The following is a 20,984-nucleotide window of genomic DNA, read 5'->3' as shown; positions in this document are numbered from 1 at the left end:
CAAGGTGACTGGTTCAGAAGGTTCCCGTCTTCTCGTAAATGGCTCTTCCCCACCATCTTTGCTCTCAGAGAACGAGGAGGTCTCTTCGTCTTTCAATGAAGGCCCAGGGCTCTTGACCTGTCTCCCAGGTTGTAAACTCCCTTGTGAGAAATAAAAGACCCTCCCAAGAAATATCACTGAAATCACCAAGCTCTGTGCTCCTTCATTAAGGAATGGATCTGGATGTTCCACCAATAACCCTACCTCAGACTTTATTATTGTTGTGTGTGTGTTGGCTTATGGTGATTACACAGGACGGTGGGATTTGGTGAGACATCTGACATGCACGAAACAGTCTGACCAATTTTATTCCCAGTACTTCTCCTTCTCCCTCCCTCTTCCCTACATTCTGACTTTAAAGAACAAATTGAGCAAAAGCAAATATCTTTATGTATTGATAACTTGGTGCTCTGTGGAGTAATTTTGTAAAAATTTCCCTACCTTCAGGCTAATCTGCATAGAACATTATTTTCATAAAGGCATGAAATATGACCTTAGAAGTCTTATCAAATGATGAGAATGTTCTGTTAAGAAATAGCAAAAATTATTTTACATTAGGTAAAAGTGATTTAAAATAAAATAAATCGTAGTTTAATGTGATAAAAATGAACTCAAAAGAAATAAACTAGAAAAATTCATAGAGATAAATTTTAAAACATTTGTAAAAAATAAGAAAATAAATTAACACAGATTAAAAAAATAACACGTAGTGCCAAGAATTATCAATATTTTAGTTGTGATTATTTGCTTTTACTTTGGAAATTTTTCTTTTAGATGAAGACTAGATATCATAAATTTTTAGAAAAGTGGAGGTTAGCATGATTATACGAAGGTGAATTAGAAACTGAAAAGCAAAAGCATGGAAAGAAAGAAAAAACTCAAAAGACATAAAAGATACAATCATTCCAAAGGTCAAATGAATTCTAAAGTCAAGGATGCAAATGTTTAAAAGTCTCATATGAAGTGGGTAGACTGGCCCATCGTGTACAAAAGTTGACATTATATGAAGAAAATTTTGACTGAAAATGCTTGCCATTTATTTGTTCAATGTATTTTTGGACAAGTTTTTTTTCCCTTTGATGATCCCATCAGCTTTCAAAAACCAGCGTCTGTTTTCCTGGAGAAGGCAGGCTAGTGGTGATCCCCGCCAGCACAGCCAGTCCAGTCCCCCCTGGGTCACCTGAGGAGACACCTGGGTCTCAGGGCCTGGGGCCATGGGACTGTCACCAGGGCTCTGCTCCTTCTCTGTGAAATGGGGAAATCAACTGTGGTGATTAGTGTGTAAATGATCTGTACGTGGAACACTGTGGAACAATGCGTAGGGCTGTGACAAGACAGAATCGTGCTATCGCTACCACCATTGCCATGATGATCGAGCTGAGCTTCAATCCTGCCTTGAAATGTGATTTTTCTTTTAAAACACACGAGACACATTACAGCAGCTGCTTATGGAAACCTGACTGGCTCGTGGTACTAAAGACAGTCTCAGTGGGCTTTCTAAATGCTAGAACTTTCATCCTTACGGCCTAGTTAACCTGCCCACTGGCTCGAGTCTCTAAATGCCACCTTGTGTCTTTCACTAAAATTCTTCATTAAACGGACTCTTCCGCTGGTTCTTTGGTTCATTCATGGCCTCAGCCTCTTATGGATGTGCTTAACAGATATTTGGTGGATGTTGGCAGGGACCAGACGCTGGGCGAGGGGATGTGCATTCAGGAATAGAATCCATGGTCCCTGTCCTCACGAGCCTCCCATGTACTGGGAGTGACCCATGCAGACACACATAGCTACCCAGCAGGCACCTGGGGACAGCTCTAGCCTGCTGCCACCACCACACTGCCAAGGTCATTGAAGGGTTGGTGAAGGAGGTGACGAGTAGACATCTGAGCGAGATCTGGAGGGATAAGAAATAGGCCACAGCTTGGGAAAGGAGGCGGGCGAGGAGAGCCTGCACTTTCCCTGATTAGCAACAGGCAAAACGCCTTGGCTAGTGGGGTCTCCCTGTGGGTCGAACCCAAGTGGGTCGTGTTGAAGGCAGGAGCGTCTTGCACGCTGTTGGCAGGGTGGCGCGTGGCCCGGGAGAAGAGCTCTTCAGTTAATCAATTCTCTTTCATGCTGCCCGTTTCATAATTGCTTTCTTTCTCAAAGCAGCTCATAAATATATTACCACTTGGGGCCCACTGTTTCAAAATGCATAAATGAAAAATGATGGGCGCTTCCTTCCTCACTGTGAATATTTTAAGTTGCAACATTAATATACTCATTTGTCTTGTATAAGACTCCAAAATGAGCGTTGAAAATAATAGGTCTACTTTTCTGATTTCAGAGAGACTACAGAAATGTAAAACATTGAGATTTAAACACACACACACACACACACACACACACACACACACACAAAACCAAAGAAAATAAACTCTTGCCTTCCATGAATAGCTGCATTTTAATCTGAAGTTGTGTGCAGGTAGAATACCAATATTGTACTTGCTTATATAAGGAGATGTGGACACAGCATCTGCAGAACCGTAGTCACACTGCACATGGATCTTCAAGTGTGTTTGGTAAACGGCTTTGGTGACAAGCAGCACAAAGGGCCATGGCAGTTTTGGGTAGTATATTAGATCAAGAAACCAAGGTAGTAAGGCTCCTTGGGTGGTGAAGATGAAGGGCAAAGAGAAGAGACGGAGGAAATATTCAGTGAGCACTTGCTATGTAACTGAGGCTCAGCGGGGGAGCTGCTATGATCATTTCACAGAGGAAAAGTCCAAGGCTCAAAAACGTGGAAGAACTTGCCCTGAGTCCTAGATTTTGTAATTTCCAAGGCTGGAAATTGGACACAGATCCTTCAGGCTTTCACTTCCCTGTACTAGGAAACATGACAGAGCAGACAGAGGGCATTTTGAAGATAAAGAAAGACTTGGCATTTATACCATAAGCCATGATCACGCTGGTTACCGGGAGGCCGGTCCTGTGCTGGAGGGGTGAGGCGGGGAGGCAGCACACAGCTTAGGATGGCTCATGTTGGCATCCGAGGCCTGGGCTGGGGCGAGTTCCTTCTAGAAGGAGGGCCTTTTTTAAATTTTTCTTTAAAAACCATGGTCATTTTGTGCTGGGAAGTCATGAGCAGATAGGGCTTCACCCAGCTCCTTCCCACTCACAGTGCCGGGAGTGTGTTACACATGTGTGTGAGTGCGTATGTGTGTGTGTGTGTGTGTTATATGGTGCACAAGCAAATGATATGGTCCGTCTTTTCCCAAGCAGTGTCACCTTGATCCGTCTGAAAATGCGACTAATGGACTCTTTGCTGAAGGCCCTACCCTTCCCACCAGGGAAGCCTATGGGGAGAGCTAGGGTTCTCTTTCCTTTGGCCAATGTCACCTTACAAATCGGTTTGATGGTTGCTTTTTCTAAAACTGGATAATAACTTTCTGAATTTGCTTCAAGAAGAGTTATACTTTCCCTGGAAACTTGTAGAGGCCATAAAGCCAACATGGACCCTGGGAGCCAGTGGAAGGAGAGCTGTGTGGTGGGGGAGAGAGCCTGCTGGGACCCCCCCCACACACTGCACCCGGGGGTGAGGCTGCTGCCACAGGAGAAGCACTACCCAGCAAGGTCCCTGTGTGGCCCCCATCTCCCCAATGTCTGGAAGCTCCGAATTCCCACCAGCAGAGATGACTTCTCTCGTGACCAGGTGTTTACATGTTCTTCTGGACAGTACACCTGCGCCACCTCTGGAGCTGCCATCGGTGACGGTGTCGTCACTCAGAGCGAGGAGGGGGGGGAGAAGGCCCAGGGCTTCCTTTCCTGCCTGCCCCCCACCGGCCTTGTCCTGGGGAGGCAGCTGAGACTCCGCCGGGTCAGGGTCCTGCCGCCTTGAGCTTCCCTCCCAGCGGGCTCTCCCTCCCCGACACCGTCTTCTTGGCTTCTTTGTGCCTGCAGAGGTGGGTTCTCAGCCCCTCGTCGGAGACAGTGGTGCAGTGTGCAGAGCCTGGTACCGGGGACCATAGCATTCGGTCTGACAGTGGGTTCTGCCACCTTCTGGCAGCTTGGTCTTCATTCACAGGGTCGCCGCCCTGTGGCCAGTTTCTGGCCCGTGTGTGTGTGTGTGTGTGTGTGTGTGTGTGTGTGTGTGTGAATTGTCTTCGCTGTCCCGTCCCTCCCTCTTGCTCCCCACTGCAGACCCGATTAGGGCCTCTCTGGCGTTTCCACTGCACCTGGCACTGGCTCCCTCCTCGTCAGTGTCGTCCCTCGCGGTGTGGAGTGATGGTCTCTCTGCTTGTGTCCTTCCCCTGGGAGCCTCCTTTGTTGGTCATGAGCTCCCAGATGGCCTGAGTGACATGCGCCCTCCAGAGCGAGAGGGCACAGAGGCTGGTTCAAGACAGTCCTTCGGGCATTCAGTATTAAATGGGCAATGTCAGTTAAGCTTCCTTACCCTAAAAACTCCAACTTGCAACATAGGAGTGATAATAAAACCCTCTCGTGGATTTGCTATGAGGACAAAATAAAACGACGTATGTGAAAGGGATTTTTTCAACTCTGAAGATTATTGCACGTCCTGTTATTTCCATGCCGACAGTAGGTCCTGGGGATAAGCCTGTCTTCATGGAACGGGCATTGAAGGCTTTGCATATTTCACTCAGTCAGGAATTGTACGTGGTCTGAGGATTCCTGTAATATACAAAGTTTAGTGTAATTATTGGAATTTCTACCTGCTGATTAGGCCCACACGGTTTTTTAATTATCTTAGCTTCAGGGGGAAATGCTGCATCAAGGAATGAAAGGCTCCTAACGGCTCGTTATAGCATTATTTGCTCACAACTACTAGCAAATGTATTTTGCCGAATGCTTCAAATCCAGTTTTTAAAGACTAAGTTGCAGCTAGTAATCATTTCATAAATATTAATGGAGAATATGCAAGTGGAAAGTTAAATTAAAATGCTACCAAATGGCTAGCAGGCAGCAGAAAATGAGCAGGAATCTCTAATCAGTGGAATTCATGGTTGTATAACTTTTATCCTCCCATTAGAGTGCAAAACAGAAGTTGATTTTTCTGCCACTTAAAATCAGTTCATGTTGAAGGGAAAATGCAAATCACCTCAATAGCTGAAGGATTCCAGAAGCAGCAATTCTTTGAGGCAAGTCAACTTTCCCCCGTCTTAGTGGAATACAAATGGCCGGATACATAGAGATTCATGACTGTGGTCTGCCTGTTGGGTTGCCTGGCAGAACTTCACAAGGCTTGGGGAGAAGGAGAGAACAAGCAATATCTCACATTCATGAAGTCAGTTTATCATTCTTGTCTTCTGAGTATTTGTGCATTATAACCAGCCTGTTGAAACTATGACTGATTTTAGAGAATTCAAACTAGGGGAGAAAGTATGGAGACCTTATTAGTTAGGCTCAGTGCTGCTGGAGCTTCTCAGTTGGATTACTTTTAGTACTAGCATTATATGCCTTTATCTCATTTTGTATCTACCTACCATCCACCCATTTACCTACCTATCCATCCACCCACCCATCCACCCGTGCAGCTATTCATCCATCTAACAAATGTTTATTGAATACCTAATATTGACCAAGCTCTGTGCTGGGAACTGGGAAAAATAACGGCATAAGGTATGGTCATATGGGTTCTCTCTCCTATAGATTTTGCTGTCTCATATAGTAAGTCTTTAAGCTTTGTTATCAAATTGGGGATATTGTTAATATATATCACTTCAAGCAATTCCCAACATATAATATTGGCATGTAAACACTGTGTGATGATGGACGCAGGCCACCAAGAGGATAAAGGTGGACAGACTGTCAAGAGTCAGACCATGATGAGCTTCATATGTCATGCATGTTTTTCTTATGAAAAAAGAGGAATGATTGAATAACGGAGAGCAGGAGAGTGAACCATCATCCACCTGTTCCACAAAGACCACTGTGTTTGAGTGACAGAGGCCAGAGAGCTCCCCCTGGAAGGCCATTGAGTTAGACAGGAAGAGAGAAGCAGTGGACTGAATCAGAAGGCTAGGAGGCAAGACCAAGGGGGTTGGATTCAAAATTTTTAGGAAGAGAAATTGGGGGATCTTGGTAACTCATTAGAAATGCAGGCAGTGAAGGGGATTATGGAGTCTTATTTGGTGCCAGGATTGCTTGAATAGGTGACTAGTAGACAGCTGAGCCTTCAATAAGAAAAATAAGTGGCACGTTTTGGTTGGAAGGCTTTACATTCACAGCCCTCCTAGGAGCTGTGTCGTTAAGGAGGGACTGCACTCAGCTGGCCTCCAACTCCACCAAACCCGACATGGGATTCGTGGGTAAGACCCTGCCCATTTCTGGACTTTCATTTCCAAACTCATAAAGTGGGGACAACGTTATTCGAATCTAAAAGATGGCTGAGAAAGTAAACAACGAGAATGTACACGGGCGCCAGTTCTTGACACAAGCAGGACTTGGTCACTGACGAAGCTAAATCTGAGGAATACTGAGTATTTCCCACTGAATGGTTTGTTCAGGCTGAGGAACTTGTGCAATGGCAAGGGTTGTTCCTACCTCTTTCTTCATCCACGTATTTGCATATTCATTCACCCAGTGGGGCAGGGATCTACCTGGGGCTTGTCTACTGGGCTGGGTACCACAGTGCAGGATTCACTTGAGTCAGATCAAGATCCCGTTGGGTCCTTCACCGTGTCTCTAGGCCAAACTCATTGTCAGACATGCTTTTAGCTGACCTATAATTCTCCTCTGTAGCATAAGGAAGCAATGGAGATGTCCCTCAGGAATTCAAAGGGCTCAACTCTGATCCTTCGTGTAGCTATCAAAGACAGCCCACTGAATGGTGGCCTGTGACTTTTCATGTCAAGTGTCCTGTAGAGAGAGCAGGAGGGGATGCTGAGGCAGGGCTTCCTAACATATATATGCTTATATATACACACACACACACACACACACACACACACACATACATACACACATACCCAGACTTTTGATAAATAAATAAATATATTTATTTATGTATTTAATGGCTTGATAATAACTTTTTTGGAAGCAATCTCAAAGTTACAAAAAAGTTAAAAAGTTCAGGTAATAATCCAAAATATTTTTGTCCTAAAACATTTGAAAGTAAGTTGCTAATATTCAAAACATTTGAAAGAACCAAAGAATGATCACCCTTGAATATCGCAGTGTACTTTCTATGAACCAGGGGACTCGCCTATGTAAGCACAAAGCAAGCATCAAAGTCTATAAAAGCTCACTTCTCTGAGCTACCCCACCACCAGCGGCCCCAGAGGCTGCCCTGCCCACCCGGAGCCCAGTGAGTCGTCATGAAATTCAGAGAGTCCTTGAGAGACGGTGGCTGCAGGTGGCACTTAGCACCCACAGGAGCAGCGAGGGAACACCTCCTTCATGGGGTCCCAGGGCCTCGGTGCCTGATGAACGCCGGAAGCTGCAATTCAGTATGGAAATCCAGCTTCCGCCCCATCAGGATAAGGCAGGTTCAAAACTGCATTTAGGGCTGATGAATGAAATGCGTTATTAAAGATAATTCTTCTGAGAGCAGTGGTAATTATCTCAGCATTAACATTTCTAATTTTATTCAGCCCTGATTAGACTTTTTTTTTTTTTTTTTTTTTTGGTGCAGAGGGAGGAAATGGAAATTGTGAAGGCCAGGAAGGAAGGAGGGAGGAGAAGGGTCCTCTCCCTGGTGGTTCTCAGTTGGAAGGAAGCTCAGCCCCGCTTACAAGCAGGGCTGGGTTATGACACGTCCTTCCACTTGCTGGGAGCACTTTGGAGAGCAACCTCCAACTTGCGTCGTCCATCTGTAGTTCTTCGCGGTTTCCAGAAGGGTTTTGAGGAGGGTAGCACTGGCGGTAGGCATCATGAGACTTTTCCTTAGCGCTCTAGGACGGCTCATTGTTACCAGGCAGTTTGCGTCTCCCCTCATTCCTTTGGAATTGTCACCGTGGGTCACTTGCCCTTCCCCCTCACCAGCCAGGGCTTCCCCAAGGACTGGGCTGCTGGCTGCATTACCTTCTTGTCCTCTGCACTGAGCATCCTGCTTGGCACAGAGAAGAAGTACCACAGGTAAACAACCGGTCACTAAAGGGAGATGGACCTGAAAGTGTGTTTTCAAGGACCAGGGTCCCTCGATCACTCTGTTATGATCCCCCCGCACTGACTCATTTCAGGTGTGAGTGCAAATGCTTCAGCCAAGCTCTGCTGGTGGAGGTAGGGTGTGTGTTGGAGGGAGGCTAAGGAGAAGAAAAGATGGGCCGACTGGGAATAATAAAATGCAAACTCGCATCTCCTGGATTTCAGGATGAAAGGTAGAGTTTCAGATCCATCTCTCATGTGGAATTCTTGGCTGGCTTTCTCCAACAGTCAGCCTAAAACAGAAACTTTTCACAAAAGAGGTATTTTTTCCTCTTGGCCTGGAAAATCGATTTCGATGTTAATCTTTGCTCCTTGGAATGTCCTCCCCACCCTTTTCCACCTAGAAAAATACTCTTCATCTTCTGCAGTCGCTCCAGTGTCAGCTCGTCACACGGTAACATCAGAGCCAGGATCTGCTGAGTGTTAACTTGGGACCGCGGCCGGGCTGAGAGAGCCACAGAAATGGTCTCACCTGCTGTCCACAAATCCCCATCAACTTGCCGACGGGGAAGCTAAAACCCAGAAAGGTGAGGCAACTGCCCTGCTGGAGCGTTAGGTGGCGGGTCCCAGGTTTGAAGGCAGGGTGCGTGACCTCAGTCCTGCTGGGACCATGAGGACACTGGCCCCTCCGAAGCCACCTTGAGACTCATTGAGACCAGCACGGCCCCGGCTGACCTTAGTCCAGATGCCACCGCATCTGCAGGTGATGCCCATCACAGGCTCTGTTCCTTGGCTCCAAGCTCCGCACTTGCAAAAACATCACCCATGCCAGGGCCGTCTTCTAAAACCGTCTGCTTCTGTCGGTCCTTGGTACGCGACAAGTACCTGGGGGCTGCTGCCCTCTTTAGACCCTGGATCTCTTCTCTGCCTCTCTCCCGTCTCCCTTCCCGCCCATCCTCATGATGGTCATCTCCCTCCGTGCGGTTCCGTGACAATAGACCCGTGAGCCATTGTGTGTCCTCTGAGTGTGGAACACACACACGTCCAGCCTGGGTTCAAACAGGGACAGACGAACTTTATTTTTACTAATGGACTCTGTTTTTATTAATGCTTTGGACGTGGTTGTTCCAATGTAATATTTTCATACACTCCATAACAACACTGACGTAGGACCTAAGGGCATTCAAGTTCACGCTTGCAGGAAGGCACAACCCTCTCTTCCCACCTGAAAAGTCATGCTCATCAGTTTAGAAGGGTGTGGCAGGAGGGTCTTCCTTCCCTCAAATCACACTTCCTGTTTAAGAGTCCTTTTATATTTGGCCTTACCATCGATGCAATTGACGTAGTCAAGGAGAGAGAGACCAGCCGTCAATCATATCTAAGCAAAATGCTCCTTAGGATGCCACCCCTGTGAGGCCTGGGAAGCTAAAGGGAGCAAGAACTCATTTGGGGTTCTGCTTTGCAGTTTCCCCTGAAGACAAATGCTAAACACCCCTGAAATTACTGTACCTTCTTCCCGCTTTTGAAAGTTAAATGGATAAAATAGTACTTTTCTTCTCTTCAAAGGTAACCTCATAGCTTGCACAGTTACGTGCCCCCCCCCCCCAATACATCTCACGAGCTGATCTTTGTTTCTGTAAAAGTCACTGCTGCGGGAGACAATGCTAGAGGAGCCACAGGTCACAGGTGAGAGAACCGAGGGTCACTGACCCGCTGCGTGACTTTGAGCAGTGGCTCAGCTGCCCGTGGCTCAGTGCATTCACCCGAAAAGCGCGATTAGTAATAAGAACCCCACACCTCTGCGGCCGGCCTGCTGACGAGAGGAGCTGATGTGTGTTGCGTCTTGTACCCGCTAGCCCCAGGGCCTTACCACTGCTCCTGCTACTCAGTGTTGTGATTGCTGTTCTCATTTCGGGGTGGAGATGGCAACAAAGCCACTTGCCTCTGTCGCTGTTGCCCTGGTCCCCATGTCCCCAGCCGCGCCTGCACCAGAGTGGGCCTGTGTGTGCGCCCTGGCTTCCGCCCGTGTGTCTCTGCATCCGAGCTTCCCCTCTGTGTGAGGACATCGGTCACGTCGGGGTAGGACCCAGCCTAATGACCTCGCTCAACTCCACTGCTGCTGTAAAGGCTCCGTTTCCAAATAAGGGCACATGCTGAGGTGCTGGGCGTTGGGACTTCAGCACATGGTTCTGGAGGGACAGTGGGGACTGTGCACTTAGGGGTTGCAGCCAGTCCCAAGGTCCCTGTCAGTGCCTTCACGACTGACCCTCCCCCTCCCCCCTCATGAATTTACAGAAGTGCATGGGTAACATTTCCTGAATTCTAACTTCTTTTTCTGCTGCTGCAAAGCTGTTATTCTCTTTGGTTTCTCCTTTCATCAACCTGGCTGCCAACCAACGTCTTTAAAAAAAAAAAAAAAAAAAAAAAAAAACCCTGAGCTGCAAGCTGAGTTCCTGCCTCGGGTCGATGTGGGTTTATTGATATTCCAGCATGGTTTGCTCCACGATTTATGCTCTGCAGTTTGTGAACCACAGACCCAAGGGGGAAAGAGATAGTGAAAGGGGATTTTTCGATCACTTTATATGCAGTAAGTGAATCTCAATTTCCTGCCATGTTATTTCAGAGTTCTTAAATATCCCTTTCTCTGCCTGGACTCTAGAAACTACCCAAGCTCCACATTCTTCAGGTTGAAATATGGGCCCCGAAAGATCTATGATCAGAGCAACCCCTGAGCAGTGCGAGAGGTACCGTGGACACATGCCCCTCTCTCTGGCTCCAGGGAAGGGGATGATGCCCGAGTCCGGTCCTGAAATACTATGGAGAGCCGCAGGGCTCCAAGATTCCCCTTACTCCTGGATCTCAAGGGCAGGGGCCATACCATAACCGCTTCCTCGCTTCCCACGCAGGAGGTTCAGACCGAAAAACAGTGAGAAACTGGGTATTTAGAATGCTGATCACTGCTCGGAGCAGGACAGTCCAACCGTGCAAACAGTGGCAGGGCTTAGAGTAGAGGAAATCCACAGATCAGAGGTAGAAGAGACCTCAAGAATCATTTTATATGAGAGAAAACAGAGGCGCAAACCGTCATTTCAATGTGCACCAGTTTCAGACTCTGACAAAACCAGGTTATCATTGGTAATGAATAAAATACGACGAACCATCTATTTCTAGTTATTTCTGGATATCCTCCTAGATGGTTTGCACAACAGGGAGAACAACAGAAGAAAGGAGAGAGGGGAGAGCAAGAGGATCCGCATTCTCTGGGCACGTTGGAAACCGCTCCCTTGGCCCTGTGGCCGCTCAGTGGTTTGATTTAACAATGGGGAGCTCACGAGGAAGAAGATGTGTTGCCGAGGGCCTCTCTCCAGGAGCTACAGGCAGTTTGTTTCCAAGCCTTGAGGTCTGCACAGGAATAATTCTGAGCAGCGATAACTGCATCCAACGCTAGCTCTTCGGTGGGGGCTTTGTCTGTGTCTCACGCAGTCCTGCGAGGCGGGGAGGGCAGAGGTTCTAGGCACAATGGCTGAAGCTATTGTAAGGAGCCGAGGCTTCAGAATCCGAGGTCCTGACTCGGCGGGCCTTGTCCCATCTGGTGGAAGGCCCTGGAAGGGCCCTGACGTGAACTGAGACAGGACGAGCAGGGGTCTCGCTGGCACAGGTCACTTGTGCTTTTCCCCTTCCCAGGTGTCCTGAGGTCAGCTGTGGCCTGTGATTCCCTTGGCTCTGGTACCTCTGTTTTGTTTATCCGTGGTCTCGTCTGGCGATTTGCTGAATGCACAGCAGAAATTGTTTAACCCGAAGGACACCCTCCCTCCAGGTGATCAGTTTTAAGTCCACTATCCTTAGGATGCTCTTGTGTTTATAACCACAATATTGAGGGTGTATTCCCAGCCTGTCCTTCCTCCTGCTCAGCAGGGCTGTGCAAGGGCAGGCCCTTCCTCGGGGTCACTCTCTTTCACTGTGCGTCCTGCTGGTGGTCTGAACCGTGAGCTTCCACCTGGTCTTCAGTGTTTCACCCGAATTCACCAAATCTCGTTGGGCCACACTCCTGAGTCACGGTCTTCAGTGGCTTCTCCACGTGTGGATTAAAGCCCCAGCTTCTCGACAGTGTCACTGGCTTTTGAGGGGGTTGTGGGTGGGGACAGGAGTTGGGGAGGTGACGGAAGATGAGACGAAGGATGGTCATGGAGGACCAGGTGCTGGGCTGGTGATCAACGAGAGTCTGTAAACAGTAGTGGTGGCCAGTGGTCTTCCCTGTGCCCTGTGTTCTGGGGTTTGCTCCGGGCTTTGCTGTCCTCGGGCCTGCACAGACGCCTTCTGCCATCGCCTTTCTGTTCCTGTTGGCATCGTGTGGGTGTTGGAAGATGGCAGAAGACATGGGACATGGCTCCTGCCTTCCAGACATGTCCAGCCATGGAGAGGAGGAGGTCTGCCATCGTCACTATGATGATAATGTATTGGGAACATGATTATTGGATACTGCAGAGCTCTGGTTGTGACCATATGACCACTGATTTTTGAAGTCAAACACTATGAATTCAAACCCCGAACATGTCACTCACTCTGGTGACTTTAGACAGGCCACGCAAGCCCCTGTGTTCTCATCTGTGAAATGAGGATGGCAGGTACCTTCCTGTGCTCTGGTGAGAGTGAATGAAGCCGTGCCTGGGAAGTGCCTGACCCGTGGCCGGCTTCAGGCAGAGTTCCTTCTGTTGCCATGCGCAGGGTCAGAGATGGTAGGACACCAGGCAGACAAGGCGGCACCATAGAAGGACAGTGGGTAACAACCAAGCAGGTACAGGACGCAGCCCCTATTGAAATTAGCACTGCAAAAGAAGAAAAAATGTATTTAGGCACAACGCTATGAAAAGGAACGCCAGGTCAGGGAAGGGCTGTTCGAGAGGCAGGTAGTCAGCTTCCTGTGACGACGACAAGATACTTGAAGCAATTAACTTAAGATCATAGGTTTAGGCCTGGAGATGCCAGTCCTACATGGGTCCGCCATGGCTCTGGGCCTCTGGCTGAGTGTGGCAGAGCCAAGAAGCAGAGAGAGGACCAGAATGAGGTCCCACGTCCCTTTTGACACCACCCCCCTAGCCTGAGTATATCCCATGAAGCTTTGCCTCTCAAGGGGGGACGGTACTACCTGACAGTGCTCCCCTGGGGTCCTTAACACATGGCCCAGGGGGACACTTACAGACACCATGGCGAAAAGTGACATGTGGTCTTGCATGTGACAGATGAGAAGAGTTGGCCACTGAACATGTCAGTAAGGGAGCGTCCAGGAGGGGCTGTACGGTGAGCACTCAGTCTTTACGCAGGAAAGAGCTTGGCCTGTTCGAGCCCACAGAGGGTCAGCGGGCCTGTAGCAGGGTGGCAGCAGCCGAGGTGGGAAGGGACACCGGGACAGAGGTGTGGGGTATTCCAGGCCCAGTCGGGGGTTTTGATACGATTCTGCACATCAGGGTCGCAGCAGGAGGTGACATGCTATGAATCGCATGACTTTGCTTACACATGCAGTGGCTGAGCGGATGTCTTTCAGGCCCTGTGAATCGAGGAGCGGGTGGGCAGTTTCACAGAGACGGAGAACAAACGTCGAGCCTGGGCAGTAAGCCGGGGTACGCTCAATGGGCCCAGAAATATTCTTCAATTTTAAAAGTATTACAGAGAAATAGGGAGCTTCCCTCAGAGGTGCCTGGCATGGCAATTCCTTGTCTGAAGGACAAACACACTGCGCTCGCTTGCTTTGGCAGGGCATGAATCAACTCTCAGTGCAGGCGCTGGGAAGGCCGAGTCTGCTGTTTAGTATGCCGGGCCCCGGGCTGAGCTAAGGACACAGAGACAAATGAGACACACGTTACCTGTGTGCCAGCTGCTCGCCCCTCGGCTCCAGGAGGCTGACTCGGGGCAGATCAGCATGACAGGTGCGACGGCAGAAGGAAGAGCTGAGCGCTGCTGATTTGTCACAGGAAGAGGGAGACTCCAACCCCCTGGGAGCACAGGAAAGTCCTGGCAGGAGCTGAGGAAGGCACCCACCATCTCGGATGGCTCTCACCCCATCTCTCTGGCCCAAATGAATTTGCCCTCATCCCGCTCTCAGAGTCTCAGCTGGGGAAGTGCCAATCTGAGGCACTGATCCATGTTATAGAGCACCCTACTCTCACTCCTAGATGGACTATTTCATTCTGGATCGGGGCTTCAATCATTTTTACATGCATCAATGCAATCAATGTTCATATATTAGGCATCACACTAGATTATGGGAATTCCAATCGGAATCAGACCTGATCCCCACCAATAAGGACCGAACAGTTCCTGGGAGGATCAGATTACTAAACATGCCATGTTGCAAAGCGAGCTGGCATGTCCTACACGACCCTACAGGGAATCACTAAGACCAAAGGATGCAAGTGGTCGGCAGCTGGATTTTGGCTCAGTATTACAGCTTTCCATTTCCCTCCAGCTAGAATGGCTACTATAGCAAGGACAAAAATACATGCCAGCAGGGATCTGGGAAGAGGGGACTCTCCTACACTGTTGATGGGAATGTAAATTATTATAGCCATTATGGAAAAAGTAGGGAAGCCTCACAGAAGAACTAACATATGACTAGTATATGATCCAGCAATCTGACTACTGGGTGTACATCCAAAGAAAATGAATCGATGTGTTGCAGAGACTTTTGCACAGGATGCAGGATGAATAGATGAAGAAAATATAGTGTGTATATATACAATGAAAAATTATTCAGCCGTAAAAAAGGAATTTTGTCGTTTGTGGCAACATGGATGAATCTGCAGGATATTACATTAAATGAAATAAGTCAGGTGCAGGAAGACAAATGCCACATGATCTTATATAAGGAATCTAGTTGAGAGAAATTGAGAATATAATGGTGGTTACCAGAGGCCAGATAGGGTATAGGGGAGGGAAGGATGAAGAAACCAGGAGTCTCTTTGGACAGATGGAAAAACTTCTAGGATTCTAAAGCACAATAGGATAACTATGGTTGGAAACAATTGCTCACTGTATTCTCACATATGTACAGATGACACATGGAGATGTATCATCAAAATACTTCAAAAGAGTTAGTACAGAGAATGTTCCCAACATAAATGATAAATGCTGGAGGTAATGGACTAATGGATGTATCAGTTCCCCTCATCTGGTCATTGCCTGTGCATGTGTGTATTAAAACATCCCATTATACTCATATGTATAATTATTAAGCAGAATTTTCCAACAGCTGAACGGATTAAAGGTAGGTAGAGCCTCCTGCTGTGTACAGGCTCCTTTCCCTGAGATGGTACACATGTGCCCACCTCAGCCCATAGTGTAGCTGGATCTTGGGGAGGACACTAAGCCGCTGTACCTGGGAGAGAGCCTAGGGGCTACTGGCCTGGTAAGTAACCAGACTCTATCACTCTTAATCTGAAGAGGTCCTTGTTTTGGTTATGGTCCTTATTATGGATCTGAACTGTCTTCCCAAAGCTCATGTGTGGGAGGCTTGGTCCCTAGTAGAGCAAAGTCCAGAGGTGGAAAGTGATTGGATCGTGAAGACCATTACCTCATCAACGGATCAATCCATTTGATGGATTAATAATTTGAATGGACTCGTGGGAGGAGAGGGAAATCTTAAGCAGGTGGGGCATATTTGGAAGAAGAAGTGGGAAGGGCATGCCCCTGGGGACTATATCTTGTTCCTGGCCTCTTCCCGACTCCCCTCTCCGCTTCCTCGCTGCCGTGAGCTGAACAGCTTCCCTTCACCAACCCTCCCACCAGGATGTTCTGCCTCGGACCCCGAGCAATGGAGACAACCGACTGTGAACTGAGACGTCTGAAATCGTGAGCCAAAAATGAACCTTTCCTCCTCGAAATTCTTACTGTCAGGAATTTTGGTCACGTTGACAAGAAGCTAACACAGTCCTATATTAGAGAAGTTTCAAGTCCAGACCGTCCTTGGCTGAGATAAGTCCCTAACGTTCAGAAGATGGGGTGGGTGGCCTCTCAGTGACAGATGGGCAGGGAACTATAGTCCTGCTGAGGTGTAGGCTGGAGACCTTTGTCTCATGAGGACCTTCACTCATGGGTCCGATGCACCCACAGGCACATAGAATCCTTTAAAAATACGGTCAAGCATGGAGCCAGCTGGAAGCCCCAGGACTCACAAGTGTCATGGGCACCCACGTGAGAGTTCAGTGAGCAGAGAACACTGATGTGCCCAGAGAGGACCTCGGCATCAAGTCCCTCAGCAGCTCCTAACATGTCTTTGGGACAAAGCCCAGAACTTTGTTATCCAACGGAAGGTTTCTCCTGATCAGCTCCAATTTTCTGCTCCCTTTCCATGCCGGGGCGATCTTGATCCCACCCTTGATGCTTCACCCTGTGGAGGTTCCCGCCTCCTCATACCACCAAGCAAAGGTCCCCTGGAGCAGGGACCAGCTCATGACAGCTCGTTGTCCCGTGGTGCCCAGAACAGTGACTAAGGCAACGAGCATCAGAATGGTTACAAACTGAAGCTTGGGCAGGTGCGAAGTCAGCTCACCTGGACTGTGGCTTCTGGGTAGGGCTGGGACTGGGAAGCCGCCTTTGAGGTGGCTCATTTTGTTCTTGCACCACCGAGGGTCATACCGCTGCCATCAGGGTGACCTGCATTTTCTACTTAATGGCCCTGGGGCTGTTGAGCAGAGCTTGGCCTTTCCTCTAGTGGGGAAGATAACCCCAGCTGTTCCCTGCCACGGTGCAGCGCTGACATCCCTGTCACTCAGCTCCCTGGGAACGGTGCTCCAGGATCAGAGACTCCAGGAGGTCAGAGGAGCCTGGGCTTCAGGGCAGACCAATTCAGGACCAAATGGGACAAGGTTTCTGGTTTGGGGGGAGATAACTGCTGAAGTCCCATTCCAAGCGATGGATCGTCACACACTTGGATGTATCACTCTCTCGGAGGAATGGCAAGAGAAGGCGCCGTTTCACAAGATCTAGCTGCAGCCGAACTTGACATGAGATTCAACTGGGCCACCTGGAGGTTGTGCAGTTGGGGAGTTTGGGACAGTGCCCTTTTTTTTTTTTTTCCGGTGGGTGTGGGGATGACCCAAGGTCTTGGGGCACATGAGGTGGACTCTCCACCACTGAGCCGCACCCCAGCCCTGCCTGGGCCTTTTGCTCTGTGAGGAGGGTTTGAGAGCACCTGAGCTGCTGCGTGAGCCTGAGGCCTCCCCGAGCTGACGCCCCGCTGTGGTCCCCTGTCCCTCCGCTCTACTGAGCGGGTCTGAAAGCTGGCTGGAAACCCTGGGTTAGGAAAGGGTTCTTATGAAGGCGGAGTGAAGCATCTTTGTGATAAGGTAGGTCTTCCTCAGTATGTGAGAAGTCATTTCTGTATTGACGGCAGGTCACGGTTTTGTGTGCACTTCACAGTGTAAAGGGCACTTTCCTGACTCTCTATTAATTACCGTTTGTATTAACTCCAAGAGATGAAAAGAGGCAGGGGGTGGAGGAGGTTGAAGACGACTAACCCATCTCTTAAAGTGACAGAGGAGGGTGGAAAGCAGCCTCGGACAGGGCTCTGGGCTAGGGCAGAGCTCTGGAATCAGGGTCTCTCCAGTACAAGGCCTCCCTCATCCCCACCTACCTGTGCATCACGGGGAGAATCTGAGCTGTGGACGAGGTGATGCATCTAAAGCACCTGAACGCAGGGGCACTCAGTACAGGATGAGCCCCCAGGAGTTTGACACTGATTTTCACATGAGCTGTGCCCAGCAAATGGTTATGTCCCAATTTACAAAAAAGAAAGAGGCTATGATTTACCCATCACACAGTGCGTAAATTACAGCTGCCATCGGAACCAAGTAAAGTGCTTTCCCAGCACAACCAAAAGTTTCTCAGTGACAAAAGTGTAATTTACAACTAGTCAGGACTTCCAATATCATTGAAACCAACCTCCGGGGGAAACTGAGTCTCGGGAAGGGCACAATCTGTAGAGGGTCACAGCTGTATCGACAGAGGACCCCAGCTAGAGTCAGGTCTTGTGACTCTGTCCTCAGGGTTCCCAAAAGAAATGTGCTTCTGCCCCTTTGGGAAGCTTTTGGTTGTATGGTTGCAGGCCTTCACCACCCCCCAAATCACATATATTCAATTTGTGAGCAATGTGTTCCATGGATAGACCTATTCTACAGCAATAGCAGTGAGGTATTTAGGATATTTAAAGAGTATGTCTCAGAGGTGCTGCAGGTCACATCTGGGGTAGGAAAGACAGAAGCTCCCATGCATATTGAAGCTTTTCACAAGATACATCTTCATTTGATTGTAGTTTTAACCAATGACCTAGCTCAAAGGACCTGGAAAAAAAAATCTGTCTTCTAAAATATTTTATCCATAGATCACTGAAGGGTGGAGGCCAAGGTCCCCACTGGCTTCCCTTCACTTCGAGAGGGCTTCCCTGAGTTTTCTGGGGTGGCCACGGGGCTGCAGATGAGCAACGCAGGGCACCTGTCCAGACAGAGGAGTGAGAGGGGCAGCTGGGGTGGGGGGCGCTGCCTGATTCGCCTCGTTTGAACAAGAGCTGAGTGACGTGTGAATCTACCCAAGAACTAGGTTTTCTAGGATGATCTTGTCAATGTCAAGTACATCGGGTCCATATTAATTTTCAAATAAGATTCTAGAATAATGCAATTGCTTTGATCCTTTAAAACGGAATCATTTTTTGAGAGGTAATTTCATGGCTGGGGATCAGTTGGTGGCCAACCAGTGAATAGGAAAGATCTGAGTCTAAATTACTCCTTCTCAGTGCTGTCCCCATCTTATAAATGCCCAGAGAGAGATTTTTTTTTAACAGGGAGAAGGAAAAAGAGAACAAAACACTGGTGCCTGGGGGAAAGGAAGGAAGGAAGAAGGGAGGGAGGGAAGAACCCCCAAATATGACTGGTTTAGGGTGGAAGTTATCTTTTTATTTTCCTGGTGGATCCAGCATTGAGAATGATGACCTACAGGGAGATACGATTAGACCAGATGTGAGGCAAAGCAGATGGAGGAGGGGAATCCCGTTTACCAGGGTAAAGCAGTATCCTCCCACCCCTTGCAGGAATTGGGAAATTGAGTAATGCCTGGGCAGGGTTTTGACACTCCTCTCCCTTCTGACTCGATCTAACTCAAGTTTTCAGACTCTCACGGCCTCACCCCCACCAGCCACCCCCTTCACCTCATGTGTCGGTCACCTGGGACTATACGCCCCACACCTGATCTGCATTGCCTCACGTGCACTCGGGGCGTCCTGCCTGAGCCTTGTGTCTGCCCAGCTTTGCAAGCTGAGTGTCTATTCCCCGTGGGAGTCCTGGGTCTGCAGTCTCCTGATGCTTCTTGTCCACCTCGGGCCAGTGCCAAGCCCTGTCTGAGTCACCCTCCAGGAACGAGTTCAGAGCACGTGGCTGGGGTTGAGGGTGTGGGCCCCTTTGTGAGTGTATGCCCCTTGGTTAAATATTCTCAGTTACACGTGCGCGTGGCGGATCACAGAGAAGCTACTTCATAAATGCACCTCAAGTGAAGGAGTGTCAATCCACGTGACTCCAGTTAGAACCTGGAACTGAGGATGGATACATTTTTCCTAAAACATTTTCCCACACTCCAATTTCCTGTTATGAGCCATTCTGTTCTGGAACGTTCTATCTGGGAGAGCTCTCCGTCCCTCTCACTGGTGAGAAAACCAGCCTTCCAAGAGGACACTAGGCTCTTGAAGGACACTTTCATGATATCAGGAGGAGGAGTGGTGGGGATTTTTCCTAATTCCTGGTCTTGTTTCTTTCATTACACTGAGTTTCCTCCCACAATGAAGATCCTGGTCAGCACTGTCCTTGGGAGCATGGCGCACCCTGTGCCCGTGATGTGTGACCCCTGTGGGCCATGGAAGGTGTCGATGAGCTCAGTTCACTCCTAGCAACTCCCTGGGCTTTGGCTTCCACCCACTCCCCTGTGCCTGCTGCAGTCTGGCTTTTGTTCACAAGCCGAGCCCACAGGACTCCTTCTCTGTGTTTTAGGCCAAGATGGAATTCATTGTCCTCTCATTCGTTCCCCGCTTTCCTTTTCTCAGGAGATGAAACAGAAACGGAGGCTCATTCCAAACCCTCTCCTTCCCTCGCTAGCCACATTTAATTGCTCACAGGTCTTCCTGATGCCATCAGCTCTTGTTGGCTAATTAGGGACCCGGTTCCTTCCTCTGGCCTCTGGAGCCCTGGATCAATCCCTCCATCTGGGGCAGCTTGTTATTTTTCCAATAAAGTGACTTTCAAAAAGTCAAGAAATTGTGTCTCTTTCCTGGATTCACAGATTATTTCAAGATGGATAATTACCTCTTCTATCTTCAGCTATGATTCTATTTTGGAGTCCTTTTCTCCTAATTAAAAAATAAGACACCAACTCCTAGTGCTGCTTGAGTCTGAGTCATTTGTAGGGGAAAATCAGTAGAGTTGCATAAATAAAGGTGAAATGCAGGAATCGGGCTCCCCAGGTCTCTCCTTAGGACAGGGAGATGTGCACATGAGCTCTTGGGACACAGTATCTGGATCACCCAAGGCAAAAAAAGTGCATTGCATTTGGAGGGTAATTTTCCTCCAAGGTTCTCTTTCAAGTGCCAAGGACAGCCTCTGGAATGCATATGTATTTAATAAATATCACCTACTATTATTTCTCTCTCCCTGCATGTGTTCTTCATGGAGTTTTTAAAAACCCATAAATCCTGGTTATGATGTGACTAGTCCCCTGAGGCTATGACCAATGCCCAAATTTCCACTCTAGTGATCATGCAGATAGATATGTCACCTCGTCTTCGATTCCAGCGGTCATCCAAGAGTCATAAAAGCTAGAGCTGGGAGTTC

The sequence above is a fragment of the Ictidomys tridecemlineatus genome, chromosome 12, assembly GCF_052094955.1.
Source record: "Ictidomys tridecemlineatus isolate mIctTri1 chromosome 12, mIctTri1.hap1, whole genome shotgun sequence".
NCBI lineage: Eukaryota > Metazoa > Chordata > Mammalia > Rodentia > Sciuridae > Ictidomys > Ictidomys tridecemlineatus.
Note: the sequence above shows the minus strand (reverse complement) of the source record.